Source organism: Hyperoodon ampullatus (genome assembly GCF_949752795.1).
Source record: "Hyperoodon ampullatus genome assembly, chromosome: 5".
In the NCBI taxonomy this organism is placed as follows: domain Eukaryota; kingdom Metazoa; phylum Chordata; class Mammalia; order Artiodactyla; family Ziphiidae; genus Hyperoodon; species Hyperoodon ampullatus.
Genome location: NC_136918.1, coordinates 143,704,825 through 143,721,899, shown reverse-complemented (window position 1 = coordinate 143,721,899; position 17,075 = coordinate 143,704,825).

Below are 17,075 nucleotides of genomic sequence, written 5' to 3'. Positions count from 1 at the left end.
GGTCCAGGAAGATCCCACATGCCACGGAGCAGCTAAGTCTGTGCGCCACAACTGCTGAGCCTGCGCTCTAGAGCCCGTGAGCCACAACTGCTGAGCCCTTGTGCCACAACTACTGAAGCCTACGTACCTAGAGCCCGTGCTCCGAAACAAGAGAAGCCACTGCAATGAGAAGCCCACACACCACAATGAAGAGTAGCCCCTGCTTGCTGCAACTAGAGAAAGCCCGCATGCAGCAGTGAAGACCCAACGCAGGCAAAAATAAAAATTTTTTTAAATCAAAAAAATAAAATAGATAACCAACAAAGACTTACTGTATAGCACAGGGAACTGTATTCGATATAATAACCTATGATGGAAAAGAATCTGAAAAAGAATATATATATGTATAACTGAATCACTTTGCTGTATACCTGAAACATTGCAAATCAACTCTACTTCAATAAAAACAAAACTAAAAATCTAGGGGTTGGGAGATTGGGATTGACATATATATGATATTGATTCTATGTATAAAATAAATAACTAATGAGAACATACTGTATAGCACAGGGAACTCTACTTAATGCACTGTGGTGACCTGAATGAGCAGGAAATCCAAAAGAGAGGGGATATATGTATGCGTATAGCTGATTCAATTTGCTGTGCAGTAGAAACTAACACAATATTGTAAAGCAACTATACTCCAATAATAATAAAAACAAATCTACATAGGCTTCACCAAACATTACAGTTTTGCCTGTTTCTGAATTTTATATAAATGGAATCCTTGCGTATCGCCTTGCCTTGCTTTGACTCAGCTTGTCTGCAACGTTCAGTATGTTTTTGGACGCCGCTGACTTGAAATTGCAGCTCGAGGCATATGAATCGAGTAGTTAATACCTGTTACTGGCACAGCTGACCAGCTGGAGGAACAGAAGGAGGCAGAGGAGCGGGGGGCCAGTGGGGACGCGTCCCCTGAGGCGGGAGTGAGCTTGGACGTGCCTGGATCAGGAAAGACTGGCGCTAGGCTGTGCTGTGGAAGCACGGGGCCCTCATCCCTCCTCACCCCATGTGTCGGCCTGGCCGAGGGCCAGCTGCTCTGACTCCCAGCACCGTCATCTTCCCTGGGGTGGCTGGTGGGGCGGCCCCACCTGGATGGAGCGTGGCCAGCCCGCGGGCGCAGAAAGGGAGGAAAACCCCTTGCCGGTTCTTCACCTCTGATCAGAGAGACGCGTGAACTTCCTTCCACACTTGATGGGTCAAAGCAAGTCACAAGGCCACTCAGCACTGCAGTGGGCGGGGCGCCAGAGGGAGGGGTCCTGGGATGCTGGGTGGACAGCAGGACCTCCAAAGTGCATTCAAGGCACAGTACACGGGAAAGAGAGGGCGACGTTGTACAGGGCGTCGCGAGCTTGGGAAGGACCTGGAGCTCGTTCTGAGTGGTGGGAAGGGTTCGAGCAGGAGGATGATACATTCTGATTCATGTTTCTGAAGTAGTGTCTCACCGCAGGGTGTTGGAAGGGGACCAGAGTGGAAGCTACTGCTGTGGTCCAGGCAGGCGGGGAGCGCAGCTCGGACGGTGGCAGGTGTTGGGGGCCGTTGAGTCCGGGACAGACGGTCTCCGTCCCCTTTGTCTTCTGGCTCTTCCAGTGGCTGCAGTGGCAGGTTGACAGGTCCCTGGCTTCACCTGGCACGTCCCCAATGGACTCATCCATCGAGGTTGGTGCCTTTTTGTGCCATTGGCCATTTGCATGTCTCTGTGAAGCACCGGCTCAAGTCTCTGCCCATTTTAAAATCAAGTCGTTTGTCTTTTTCCTGTGTATTTCTAGGAGTTCTTTACACAGTCTGAGTCCTTTGTTGAAGGTTGCAAATACCTATCCCGGTCTAGGGCTTCCTTTTCCCTCTCAGTGGTGGGATGAACGCATGTCTTCCCATGTAACTAGTCCAGTTCAGCAATATTTCTTCTGTGGACAGTGCTTTCTGGGTCCTGTTTAACACATCTTCGCTCCCGAGTTCCTGCTGATACTCTGCCTTCGCCATAAGCTTACTGTCTTAGCGTGCATGCTTAGGGTACACGCAGGATTGCTCTCTGATTGTTTTGTGTGTATGGTGTAGGGGTGCTTGTTTTTCTACAGGGTTAGCCCAACGCTCCAGCAACTTTTATTGTGGAAAGAGCCACGACCTTCCCTGCAGAGCTGAGGGGGCCTCTGTTGAATCAGGTGACCACACGCGTAGATGGGTCTGTTTCCAGCTTCTCCAGTCCCGTGTACCTCCTGTGCCTCACATATAGTCAGAATGAAGGAGAGCCCATAGGACCTGCTGGTGGTCAGATGTGGTCAGAGAGAAGGTTCCAGGTTGCCTCCACGGGCTTTAACCTCAGCAGATTTTTTTTTTCTTTATCAATTTCATGACTGATCAAGCTGATTGGAGAACATGAATGTGGGTTTTAAGGCCCGCAGAACTCGTACTACCACCTCCATCCATGGTTTGACCTTGGGACAGCCCACCTGAGGGACAGCCTGTGTCTGCAGGACATGCACAGTCTCCAGGATGCTGCCAATGCCAACCTGGGGCGGGGACAGGAGAGTTGGTCCCCAGGGTTCGCACCTTTTAAACTGATCAGTGTCCTGCAGTCGGGAGAGAACAGACGAGTCAAGGGCCTCTGCCGAGCAGACCGCTAGTCTCCTCTCCTGGGAAGGAGGGGGCGTGGGAGGAGAGGGGAGGAGGCGGCACTCTGATGGCTGCTGCTTCCTTCTGGAAACACAGTCCTGAGCTAAAGGGGCGTCACTCCCCACCCCAGGATTCCTCAGTGCTCTCTCCCAGCTCCCTGGGCGGAGGCGGGTGGGGTCCAGAGTGGTCTGGGGAGGACTCATCCCTCAAGGCTGCCCTCCGTCACGCACAGGCCACATCCCCAGTACCCCTACCCGTCTTGTTCCACGGATGGGCGGTTGGCTTCATCTCAAGAAAGTTTCAAACAGGTGAGAACCGTGCAGTAATCAACTCAAGGGCCGCCCTGAGGTCAAGGCTGAAACTTCACTCCCTGAGCATCTGTCTCCCCTGAGCCTCCGTCCCACTGTCCAAAGAGGCTTCCTAGCACCTGTGCAGGAGACCAAATGAGAACAAAGCCAGCAATCTGAAACTTCCGGAATTGAGAAAGTGTAACCCTCCTCCCACATCAAATCCCTAAGAGAGGGTAGTCCAAAGCCGAAATCACCTTCCACCATAAAGTTCAAAGACATTGAAGCCCAAGGTCTCTTCCTCCTATGGCATCTTATGTAATAGAAGCTTCTCAACCAAACAGTCCTGAGGCCACCAGGTGGCTGCCTTCCCTTGCACCTGTTCCAGGAGCGACAGGCCTGAAAACACAGCCCTGCAAGTCCACGTGGCCCATCAGGAGAGCTCCCTGCCCGGCAGAGCTGCACCCGTCCCTGGTGGCAGGTTCCTGGTGGCCGGATGACTCACGTGAATGGCACAGTATGGGTCTCGGGGAGACCTACCATGCCTCCCACCCCCTCTTGGGACTTACTGTTAGAGTGAGCTCAGGAGCTCTCACCTCCGAAATGGGGCCCCCATCTCAGGACAGACTGTGGTCTTCTGCTCAGAAGATGCCAGGTGCATCCAGGTGAACTTGGCTCACTCCCAGCTGGAGCTTCCTTGGCGAGCGTGTTCAAACCTTACACAGCAGAGCCTTAAACTCAGAAAATCCCCACCTGAATCTGGTGAACAAACATTCAGGCACCTGCTTCAAATCCCAGGTCTTTTTTTTTCTTTTTTAACAAGTTGAATCAAATGAAATTGCCATTTTTTTGTAGGTTAAAAATGGTCAAACATCAGCAGTTTCATGTGGGTCAACCTAACATATCCCAAGGTTGGGCTGATTGCCATTGCAAGACGGGCAAGAGAAGCAGAGATGCAGGCGTCCGACTGCCTGGGTCGAATCCTGGTTCTGCTCCCCTTTAGCTGCAGACCTTGGGCAAGTCACCCAACCTCTCCTCGTAGGATAGTTACGAAAATTCCGTTAGTTAAAGTTAGGTAAAGTTCCTCGAACAGTGAGTGGCACATACATAGTAAGTGCTCAAGCAGGGTTAGTTGTTTTTATTGGTAACACTATTAGTAGCTGAAGGTAGGACATGGTGGTACGGAGAAGGACAAGCAGAGGAATCACCAGGAACCCTAATAGGCTTGTTTGACAAGCTGAGGACTTGACAGGTGGTGTAAGAAGTTACTGAGTACAGGCCTATATGGGAAAAGAATCTAAAAGAGAGTGGACATATGTATATGTATAACTGATTCACTTTGCTTTACATATGAAACTAACACAACAATGTAAATCAACTATACTCCAATAAAATTTTTTTAAAAATTTTTCAAAAAGCAGTTACTAAGTACAAAACACTCTGAAATTGACAAAACATTGTTGGGAAATCTAGAGTACAGCTAAATAAATAGACCTCCCATGTTCATTCATGGGCTAGAAAATTTATTCCCCAAATCAAAAAGAATAAAATACTTAGGAATAAATTTAATCAAGGAAGCGCCAGATTTGTACACCCTACATTACCAAAAAATTGCAAAGAAATGAAAGAAAAACGAAATAAGTGGAAAGTTATCCTTTGTTCACAGATTGGAAGGTTTAACGTGGTTAAGAGGGCAGTACTGCCCCAAAACAATCTATAGATTCAGTTCAGTCCCTCTCACCATCCTAACAGCCTCTTTGTGCAAATGGAAAAGCTGATCCTAAAATTTTATGGAATTGCAAGGAAATCCAAATAGCCAAGGCAATCTTGAAAAAGAAGAACAAAGTTGGAAGACTTGCACTTCCTGATTTCAAAAGTTAGTACAAAGTTACGGTAATGAAAATGGTGTGGTACTGGCATAAGGATTGATGTACAGATCAACGAAGTATTTAGAATTGAGGGTCTATGAGTAAACCCTAACATCTGTGGTCAATTGCTTTTGACAAGCGTGTCAAGACCAGTCAATGGGGAAAGAATGATCTCTTTAACAAATGGTGCTGGGACAACCAGTTATCCACATGCAAAAGAATGAAGTTGGATTCTTACCTCATACCATATGCAAACAATTAACTCAAAGTAGATCAAAACTCTAAATATAAACCCATAAAACTCAACATGGTATATCTTCACGAGCTTGGATTAGGCAGTGGTTTCTTAGGTATGACAGCAAAAGTGCAAGTCACAAAAGAAGAAAAAATAGATAAACGAGTTCATCAAAGCTGAACACTTTTGTGCATTGAAAGGCACTATCAAGAAAGTGAAAAATATGCCTCACAGAATGAGAGAAAATATCTGCAAATCCTATATCTGATAAAAAGTCCAGTATCCAGAATATAAAAAGAGTTCTCACAACTCAACAACAAAAAGACAACCCAAGTAAGAATGGGCAAAGGATCTGAATAGACATTTTTCCAAAGAAGATATACAAATGACCCACAAGCACATGAAAAATGCTCAACGTCACTTGTCCTTAGGGAAACGCAAATCAAAACCACAATCAGATAGCACTTCACACCCCCTAGGATGGCTAGGATCAAAACAAGGAATGATGGGAAATGTTGGTGAGTGGGTGAACAAATTGGAACCCTCCTACATTGCAGGTGGGAGTGTAACATGGTGCAGCTGTGTGGAAAACAGTTGGGCAATTTCTCAAAAGGTTAAACATAGAATTATCATATGACTGAGCAACTCTATTTTTAGGTATATATCCAAGAGAAATGAAAACATATATCCATACAAAAAGTTGTACACGAGTATTCATAGAAACATTATTCATAATAACCAAAAGGTGGAAACAATATAAATGTCCATCAACTGATGAATAGATAAATAAAATATTGTATAGCCATACAACAGCATTTTATTGGACAATAAAAAAGTACTGTTACATGTGACAACATGGATGAACCTTGAAAAACATGCTACGTGAAGGAAGCCAGTCACAAGCCACCACAAGCTATATGATTCCATTTATATGAAATGTCCAGAGTAGGCAAATCTAGAGAGACAGAAAGTAGATTAGTAGTGCCCAGGGACAAACACTGGGTCGGGGGCGGTATGGAAGGATTGGTGTGGGGATGATGGCTAAGGGGTTGGGGTTTCTCTCTATGGTGATGAGAATGCTCTAAAACTGAGTGTGTGGTGATGGCTGCACACCTCTGTGAATACACGAAAAGCCATTGAATTGTACACTTTAAATGGGTGAATTGTATGGTATGCAAATTGTATCAATAAAACTGTTGCAAATATAAAAAGTTATTGGCATAAGAAAGAGCATTTATTGTTAAAATAGATATGGCCTAAAGTTCATAAATCAAGAAAAAGAAATACAGGATATCGTCTACATTATGGCGATGAATACCATTTTAAAAATGGCCAGGGCTTCCCTGGTGGCATAGTGGTTAAGAATCCACCTACCAATGCAGGGGACTTGGGTTCTTGCCCTGGTCCAGGAAGGTCCCACATGCCGCGGAGCAACTAAGCCCGTGCGCCTGTGCTCTAGAGCCCGCGAGCTACAACAGCTGAGCCGGTGTGCCACATCTACTGAAGCCCACGCACCTAGAGCCTGTGCTCCACAACAGGAGAAGCCACCACAATGAGAAGCCCGCGCTGCAACAAAGAGTAGCCCCTGCTCGCCACAACTAGAGAAAGCCCACACACAGCAATGAAGACCCAATGCAGCCAAAAATTAAAAAATAAAATGAAAATGGCCAAATAAATTGTCTCTGAGACCTGGAACTGGGGGTGGAAAGAGACTCCAATTTTACTGGAGTATAGTTGATTTACATTGTTGTGTAATGCTTCTACATTAGCTCTTCTCCTGCGTTTGCTTTGTCACCCGGTGGATGAGAACCGTTTCCTCCTGCTGCCCTGTAACTGGAGGGGCCAGCCGGCCATCTGCCACCCAGACACGCCTCCCCAGGAGAGTTCACACGTCCCTCATCTGCCTCAATCTCCTGCCTCTTCCTGAGCTGCAAGCCCTTTTGCTGGCCCCTAGGGACCTTGGGTGCAGGGACAGCAAACTCCTCCACAGCAGACATTTATTTTTTCACAGTTCTGGAAGTCCACGATCAGGTTGTCACAGGATTGGTTTCTCTCTCCTTGGTTTGTAGATGACCGCTTTCTCCCCGTGTCCTCACGTGGTCTCCCCTCTGTGTGGGTGCATCCCTGGTCTCTATTCCCCGTCTTAAAAGGACACCAGTCAGATTGGGTTCCAGCCTGCTGTGGACTGAATATTTGTGCCCCCGTCCCCCAACCAACAAAACCCCAAGGTGACGGTATTTGGAGGTGGGGCCTTTGGGAGGTGATGAGGTCGTGAAGGTGGTTCCCTCGTGATGGGGTTAGTGCCCTTCTAAGAAGAGACACGAGTGAGCTTGTCCCCTGCTCCTTCCCCCAACGTCTACAAGCCAGGAAGAGAGGCCTCACCAGGCTGGTGCCTTGAACTTGCGCTTCTAGCCTCCAGAACTATGAGAAATAAGTGTTTGTTGTTTAAGCCAAGCCACTACTCTTGTTAAAGAAAATTATCCTGACGCTTGTTATTAAAAGGGTAAAGAAGATGTTATTTGAGACTATTGCAATAGGAGAGAGAGATGGGGCTCAACTCCAAGTACAAGGAGGAAGCTGGGAATTTGCAGCCGAGCAGCAGAGTGAGGGCTCAGTGGATGGAAAACTACTAGGAGACATCAAGGCAGGGAGATTCTTTTTTTTTTTTAATTTATTTTTGGCTGTGTTGGGTCTTCATTGCTGTGCACAGCCTTTCTCTAGTTGCGGCGAGCGGGGGTTACTCTTCATTGCAGTGTGCGGGCTTCTTATTGCAGTAGCTTCTCTTGTTGCAGAGCATGGGCTCTAGGCACACAGGCTTCAGTAGTTGCAGCACGCAGCCTCAGTAGTTGTGGCGCATGGGCTTAGTTGCTCTGCGGCATGTGGGATCTTCCAGGACCAGGGATTGAACCCGTGTCCCCTGCACTGGCAGGCGGATTCTTAACCACTGTGCCACCAGGGAAGCCCCTAAGGCGGGGAGATTCTTGATAAACAGACCTTGTAGAGTTCTTGCTAAAGGCAGGCCAGGGACTTCTACATCAAAGGAGGGGGGACCTTGATCGGATGTCAAGGGTGATCAGATATGGGGTGGGGCAGTCTCTCTAAACTGACTTAGCAGGATTCCTGCTAAAACCGGCCTAGGTGGGTCCAAGACAAGGTGTGTTTTGGGGGGATGCTAGTGGAGAGGGCTCGAGAGCCTGACCAAGGTTTGGTCAAGGAGTCTTAGTTACCCTAAAGGCCTCTTTTTCACTTAATCACCTCTTCAAAGACTTTATCCACAAATATAGTTACATTCTTAGGTGTGTGTTGGGGGGTGGCACTTGACATATGAATTTGGAGAGGTCACAGTTCAGCCCATAACAAGGACCCATTATGCAAGCAGATAGGGTAGGGGGTCCCCGGAGAAAGAGAACCAGGCGTGGCCTTCTCAACACAAGAGAAGCCATTTTTGGCCTAAGCCACTTTGTTTTTTTCTGTTTCTTTGTTTTTGTTTTAAACTTTTATTTTATTTATTTATTTTTTGGCTGCGTTGGGTCTTCATTGCTGCGCATGGGCTTTCTCTAGTTGTGCTGAGCGGGGGCTACTCTTCATTGCGGTGCGCAGGCTTCTCATTGTGGTGGCTTCTCTTGTTGTGGAACGCGGGCTCTAGGTGCTCGGGCTTCAGTAGTTGTGGCACATGGGCTCGGTAGTTGCAGCATGCAGGCTCTAGGGCACACGGGCTTCAGTAGTTGTGGCGTACAGGCTCAGTAGTTGTGGCTCGCAGGCTCTAGAGTGCAGACCCAGTAGTTGTGGCTCACAGGCTCTAGAGTGCAGGCTCAGTAGTTGTGGAGCACAGGCTTAGTTGCTCCATGGCACGTGGAATCTTCCTGGACCAGGGATCGAACCCGTGTCCCCTGCATTAGCAGGCAGATTCTCAACCACTGTGCCACCCGGGAAGTCCCCTAAGCCACTTTGTGATCTAAGCTTGGCCACAGTGCTTGCCCTTAAACAGGTCTCAGTAATTAATGATCTTTGGGGAAGTGAGGGAATGCAGGAATACAGGAAAAGCAGTAAAGAAACAATAGTTCAGGACTTCCCTGGTGGCACGGTGTTTAAGAATCCGCCTGCCAGTGCAGGGGATGTGGGTTCGAGCCCTGGTCTGGGAAGATCCCACATGCTGCAGAGCAGCTAAGCCCGTGCGCCACAACTACTGACACTGCGCTCTAGAGCCTGCAAGCCACAACTACTGAAGCCTGTGTGCCTAGAGCCCATGCTCCGCAACAAGAGAAGCCACCGCAATGAGAAGCCCGCGCACCGCAGCGAGGAGTAGCCCCTGCTCACTGCAACTAGAGAAAGCCCACGCGAAGCAACGAAGACCCAATGCAGCCAAAAATAGATTGATTAATTAATTAATTATTTTTTTAAAAAAAGAAAGAAGCAGTAGTTCATTGGTAAAACTGAATCCTAGTTCCTCCTCAAGGAATGTACATCACAATCTGATACAGTCTTTGAGTTCTGCAGGAACTGAGACCCCCACCAGGTACAGGATGGGATAATGATGTTGACCCTCCTGGCTTCAATCAACTAAAGATTGGATTCTGTCGACCTTGGCCCCAATTCTATGCTGAATTCTCCTCTGCCCAGGCCCCCTCATGAACATGCATACACCACCCAAGCCCCTCATGAATATGCATGTACCCTTAGCTTAAAACTTCCCCAGTTTTGCTGCTCGGGGATACAGTGCTTTGGGAAGGATCCCGGGTGTTCTCCTTACTTGCTGCAAATAATACATCCTTCCTTCTCCCACTCTTTGGCTTGGTTGTGTCTTTTGGCTTGACACCCACCAGGAGGTGAACCCTATTTTCAGGTAACAACAGGATCCAGCTTGATTCTTGATCTGGGACTATTTTCCATCAAAAAATGCTAGTGAAAGATTATAACCTATATAGTATGGCTAGAATCCATGAATTTACCTTATATAAATAAAAACATAAAGTAGTGGTTTACCTATGGCTGCTGCATTGATGAGGGTATGGCTGCTAATGGGTACAGGGTTTCTTTTTGGAGTGACACAAATGTTAAAACTGTGTGATGGTTGCACAACTCTGTGAATACTAAATATTAGTGCTTGTGTGCAAAAACCCATTGGTCTGTTCACTTTCAATGGTAAAACGTATGGTTTTTTAAAAACAGGAATCTATGAATCCACACTGGTGAAAATAAATGAATGAATGCATGAGTGGGGGAGAAGAAAAACTCTTATAGTGGAATGCCAAATAATAAATGTAGAAGGACTGATAGAATTAGAAAACCACCCCTGGGCAACCATTTTAATCGAAATTGACTCAGACAGAAATCATCAATGGAAGCTATAATTAGAGGATGAGATTTGACAAGTCACAGGGTATGTACATAGTTTCAAAGCCTCTCCCCATAAGATGCTTACTAATTACAAGAGTGAAAATGATAACTTTACAGTGGAGCAAGCAAGTGGGCAAAGTTAACCTTGCCAATGATGGGACACGCAGACAGCAGGTGCCCCTGTCAGATCACAGACTCTGACTCAGCACCACTCCTGTGGTCTCCATCCAGAGTGCATCCCCTGGGTGGAATTAGACCAAACTAAGGACATTCTACAACATCCCTGGTTTGTACACTTCAAAAATGTCAGTGTCCTGGGGATTCCCTGGCAGTCCAGTAGTTAGGACTCCACGCTTTCACTGTGTAATCCCTGGTCAGGGAACTAAGATCCCACAAGCCGCACAGCGCAGCCAAAAAAAAAAAAAAAAAAAAAGGGAGGGAGGAAGGAAGGAAGGAAGAAAGAAAGAAAAAATGTCCATGTCTTAATACAAAGAATAGCTAAAGAGACTCAGCCACTGAATGTGGCATATGGTCAGGGACTGGCTATGCAGGACACTGTTGGAATGACTGGCAAACTGAGTGAGGTCTGTTGGTTAGATCATAGTTTTGTATCAACGTTAACTTTTTGTTTGTTTTTTAAAGTCTTTATTTAATTTTTTAAAAGCAGTTTTAGCTTCTTGATTTTGACAGTTGAACTATGGTTATAGGAAACAATTCTTTGTTTCTGGGAAATACACACTGAAGTAGTTGGGGGTAAAGGGACATTGTATCTCCAACTTACTCTCAACCATTTCAGAAAAACCAGATAGATAGATGGTAGATAAATTGATGACAGAGACTTAGATACATATTTTATATGTAAGAATCTAAGAGAGACAGACACAGAGAGAGAAGTGTAAAGCAAACATAATAAAAATTTAGCATTTGGAAAATCTGCATGAAGGGCACCTGGAAATTCTTTATACTATTTTTGCCACTTTTCTGACATTCTGAAATTACGTCAAAAATTAAAAAAAAAATTTTATGCTTGCCTTTTAAAACAACACAAATTCATTGTCTCTCACAGCTCTGGAGGCCAGAAGTCCAAGATCACGGTGTCTCAGGGCCTTGCTCCCTCTGAGGCTCTGGCGGGGGGTCATTCCTGCCTCTCCAGCTCCTGTTGCTTGCGTGTTCTTGTCTTGTGCCTGGATGTCTCCAGTCTCTGCCTCTGTCTTCACATGGCCATCTCCCTTCTGTGGGTCTGTGTCCAAATTTCCCTCTTATAAGGACACCAGTCATACTGGATTTAGAGCTCCCCTCTTTATTCTCTATGACCTCATCTTAAGTTGATTATATCCTCAAAGACCCTATTTCCAACTAAGATCACACTGAAAGATTCAGGGGTTAGTAAAAGTTTAACATCTGGGAATCTTTGAGTATCTGGGAATTCTTATACTCTTCCTGCCACTTTTGTGGCAGTCTGAAATTATGCCAAGGTAAAATAAGTCGGAGCATAATCAGAAACTCCCCACTGGAAACCCTCCCAAGCGCTCCAGGTCTTTGAGGCTAAAGTCCAGATCGTGGCCTGGGCTCCGCCTCCCCTCCCACCTCTGACCGCACCTGCTTCCACTCCGGCCACAGTGACCTTCCCTGCTTCCCCGGACACCCTGCCTTCTTCCTGCCCCAGGCCTTTGCACTGGCTAACTTCAGCCGGGGACATCCTTCTCCAGGACAAGATGTGGTTCCTAAGCTCTGTGCTCAAGGGTCACCTGTCCACAGAGACTTCTGACCACCTGATCTAGGACTCTCCCACTCCTGTCTTTCTCCATTCCCCGCTGTATCATTCTTTATTATCAGTCCCATTAGTGGAAGTTTTTTTATGAAGTGATGTCTGTTGAGCCCCCTCCCCTAGAACAGCAACCCCGCAGGCGCAGAGGCCATTTGTCTGAGCTTGCTCTGTTTCCCATGCAGTGCTGGGAGCAATGCGGGCCCGTGGCCAGCGCACTGAACAGTTGGGTGCTGGGCCAAGTAACTGCATCCTGTATGTCTGCCTAAGCCTGGCGGCTCCGCCTTCCAGTTAGTCACTACAGTGCAGGAGAAACTCAAGGGTCAGGGATTCTCCATTCAGCTCGGGAACCTCAAGAGGCAGGCAGGCTCTTTAAAAGTCGAGAGCACCCAGTCTGGAATATTGTTATTAGCGGTGGCCTTCCCAGCGACCAGGGCCATCCTGGCCTTCAGCCTTTGGCGCCCGTGACTGGTGAGAGCCTGCCGGCAGCCCGGCTGGCAGCGGCTTTGTGGCTTCTGGCCATGTCCACGTGCGCTCAGGTTCCCTCCCTGATGGGAGCGGTTACCGGGCTGGGCAGACAGCGGGGCTCGGCCGGCGAAGCACTGTGTATGCGGGGCCCTTGGACCGTGAGGGGCAGGAAATAAGTCGGGACAAACCCGCCGTGGTGGATCCCAAGCCAGGTGCAGAGCGCCTACTGTCTGCGCGCTGGGTCCGCCCGCAGCTTTCAGCCCCCTGGGGTCCCGCGACCAGACAGAACCGTGTCCGGTGGTCGCGGGACCGGGGCCTGCGTGAGGGGACTCAGCAGGCGGGATGCGTGCTGAGGCTCGTCCTCAGGGCCTTCCAAGGCCTTCCTCTCTCCAGACCGCACGTTTTTAACTCATCAATCGATATTTATTTATTACACTCCCGCAGAGCAAGGATTTACCCAAGTAAAACAGAATCGGGACATTGGGTGCAGAGTGTTCGCACACCCCTGGATGCGCGTTTCTGGTTGGGGTCCCGGGGCGGGGAGTGGGGAGAGGGTAGGGGTAGGCGGAGCGTGCGGGGGTCCCGGGAGTGAGGGGAGAAGAGGGGACAGAGGCCACCAGCCCACGGCTGCGTCAAAAGAGAGTAGGTGATGGGGGTGGGGTCTTGACCCAAGGTGCGGCGGTGGGGGAGGGATGGGGGCGTGGCGGGGTGGGCGTGGCGAGAGGCGGGTACGAGAGAGGCGGTGGCCCCGCGATACGCAACTCGGGATTGGCCGGAAGCCGGCCCCCGCCCCCTCCTCTCGGCCAATCGCCTTCCTTCCACTCTGGCCGCCCGGTCCCCGGGGTGCCACCCAGCCCCGGGGTCGCACTTTCCGGGTCACCGCTCGCCGCCCTCGGACGCGCCCAGCCCGCCGCTTCTTCCCGGTCTTGGTCCAGGTGAGCACTTGCCGGACCGTGACTCGCCCCACCCCTAGGCGGAGGGATCTGGCCGGGGTCTGGGACGGGGTCCCCGCCTCGGCAACCGCTGGGCCGGCGTTGCATCATCTACATCTGCCAGCCGCGGAGCTGGCCCCGCGCCCCCCGCGTCCCGGACCCTCCCCTTATCGCGAGTCCAGACTGTCCTGAAGCTGGGGGTTCCGCGCCCACGTGGCCCAGGGCCTCCACTCCAACTCCTGCGGCTGCGGAGGGGACGGCAGGGGGCGCGAGCCGGGGGGCGTCGAGCTGAGACTTTCGGAAGATGCGCTCTAATGGTGCCATCATTGATTTTTCGCTGCATTTTGGATGGGAAATGGTTGTCTCGAAAATTGCTCTCTTCTGCCAGTTCTGTGGAGTGGGTGGGGGCGGGGTGTAAAATATTGATGTAGTTGCGTAGGCTGCACGGGAGGTGGCTGCCCGCGGTGGGAGGGAGCGCAGGGTGCGCAGGGCAAACAGGGCCCTGCCTCCAGCACGTACTAAGGGGGTGGGGGAGGGTGCCCTGAGACCCCCCACTTCGAGCCCTAGGCAAGGCGGATGGCTGAGCTGGAGAATGGGGAGGGGTAGTGGGGAAGGAGCGGGAGCGCAAAACTTAGCCTCCCAAGAGTTACCTGGGGGTGTTTATCCCAAACCGTATCCCCAAAAGCCCCTCCCAAAGACCGGGTGACCGGGCGGTCTCCAGATCCTCTGTAGGGTCTCAATTTCCCGCCTGAAAAGTCTCCCTTTGAAACAGGAGTTTACTACCTTCCGCACCCTTGGCCCTAACTGGCCCTCTTGGGCCGACTGGTGCGCGTGTGCAGGGCGCTGGTGGGCGCGGGGGCCGTGACCCCAGGAGGGTCTTGTGGTTTGGGGTGCGGCAGGAGCCAGCAGCACCGCGCCAGGGGAGCCCGCCTTCCCAGCACGCACGTGCGTCGGCGCGCAGGGCGCTGTGCCCGCGCGGAGCTGTGCCCGCCGGGAGCTGAGACGGGCTGCGCTGAACTGGATCCGCGGGTTCCAACCCGGGTCGCCCAGCGAGGGTCCCGCCGGGTGCCTGTGGGTTCTACGGAGGTTCTGTCGGTCTCGATTTGAGTTCCCAGCAGCCCCTTACCTTTCGGGAGGTCTCTACAGGCGAGGCAAGTCGCCACATAGGAGAAGCAGGGCAGCCTGCGTCTGCCGGGCCGGTCTGCGGGGTGTCCTGGCCAGGGGGCTGCCGCCCTGTCGGCCTCTGATGGGGAAAGAGGTCTAGGACAGGGGCGCTTCTGCACGACGGAAGAACCACCTACCCGCGGGCGCACCGCGGAGCGAAGGCAGTGTTCCGCTTACCTCGGGGGCTTTTTGAAAGGTGGAAGAAGGACGCGGGACGTCCCTGCATGGTTTCACGAGGGGAACTGAACGCCTGAAAAAGTACTTGCTGATCCAAAGACTTGAAGGAACCTCTGCTCTAGGCACGTTTGGGGGCAGATCGGCTGGGAGGCTGGTTTCTCCCGGAAAGCCGTGCGCCGCGGGCCTCGTGGATTTGAAACAGATGTGATTGCCAAGGGTGGGGGTCTCCGCTTCCCCTGCGCGCCGGCTCCGGCCTGGGCATCTGGGGCGGCCTGCTGGGCGCTGGTCTGCACCTGGCCCTGCGCTGGGAGACAGGGAACCAGCTGGGGCGGCCTCTGCCCTTGCTGATGGCGGCGGTACCCGGATGGGGCCGCTCCCGAGGAGAAGTCCAGCGGGTCCACGAGCCTCCACGTGCACCTCCAAGTGAGGGGCCCTTTTCAGCTTCAGCCCAGTTCCGCCTGGGCCACCCGACCTTTTCACAGCAAACTGCCTGCCGAAATGTCCTGGGGAGCACAGGGGCTGGGGTCCCTCCAGCTTCGCGGAGGAGTGGTGAGGGCTGCGCTCAGAGGTCACCCCGAGCCACATCCCCTACCTTGAGCTCCTTGCAGGGACCTTCCAAACCCACAGGGCTCCAGAGACTTGGGGTGGGGGGAGCTTTAGATTTACAGAAAATTGAGAAGAGAGCAGAATTCTCACGTTCCTCCCCCCTCACACTCACGGTTCCCCCCATTATTACCATCTTACAATTTTTACAATTAATGAACATTATGGTTAACTAAAGTCCCTACTTATTCAGATTTCCTTAGTTTCCCCTAGTACCCTTTTCTGTTCTGGGATTCCATCCAAGAGACCTCATTCCATTTAGTTTTCACTGCTCCTTACTGAGTTGGAGCCGTGGTGAGTGTCCGGTCATCAGCCTGGTGAGGGATGGCTCCGCGCCGGCCTGGACCGGTCCTCTGTTCAGTGTGGGAAATCACAGGGAGGCAGCGGAGCGGCTGATCTCAGTCCTGGTTTCTGAAGATGAGAGGTGGGCGTTTGCTCATTGTCACCAGAAGGAGCTGGGCAGGGCTGCAGCCTCTTCTTTGAGTGCCCATTCCCTTTCCTTTCTTTCTTTCTTTCTTTTTTTTTTTTTTTTTTGTCATCTATTTTAAGGTTCCATGAGATTTTTAAAATTTGATAAAATACACGTAATATACTGTTTAACTCTTCATAAGTGTGAAATTCAGTAGCAGTACACACATTCACAGTGTTGTGTAACCATCACTATTATCTGTACCCCAAACTTTTTCATCATAACTCTGTACCCATTAAACAGTGGCTCCCCTCCGCCTGCCCCTGGGAATCTCCATTCCGCTTCATGTCTCTCTGATTTGCCTATTCTAGGTACCTCATATAGGTAGAGTCATGCAATATTTTTCTTTGCCTGGCTTATTTGACTTAGCAGAATGTTTCATTCCTTTTTTTTTTTTAGGGTAAAAATATATTTATTACCACCTTCATCTTCCTCTTGTTATTTCTATCATATAAATGTAGTCTTTTAAAATGTATATATTTATTTATTTGGCTGCTCCGGGTCTTAGTTTCAGCGTGCAGGATCTTCATTGTGGCATGCGGGATCTAGTTCCCTGACCAGGTATTGAACCTGGGCCCCCTGCATTGGAAGCACAGAGTCTTAACCCCTGGACCACCAGGGGAGTCCCTAAATGTAGTCTTTTTCAAACAACTTTATTGAGATATCTTTGATATATAAAAGTCATATATATATTTAAGGTGTACAACTTGATGTTTTGATTTATGTATACATTATGAAAAGACACCACAATCAAGCTATCAAGATGAATAACATTCATCACCTCTACATAGTTGCTGTGTGTGTGTCTGTGTGTGTGTGCATGCACTCACATGTTGAGAAGATTTTAAAACTTCATTCTTTTTTCATGGCCAAACACTCTTCCACTGTCTGGGTAAACCACATTTTGTTTATACATTCATCTGCTGACAGACACTTGGTTTGTTTCCAGGTTTTTGCTATTGTGAATAGTGCTGTTATGAATGCGGTGGGCAAATACTGTATGTTTCCATTCTTTTTGGCTATATGCATAGGGGTGGAATTGCTGGATCACACGGTAGTTGTATGCTTAACCCTTTGAGAAACTGTCCAGCTGTTGTCCACAGCAGCTGGTGCCTGTGTAG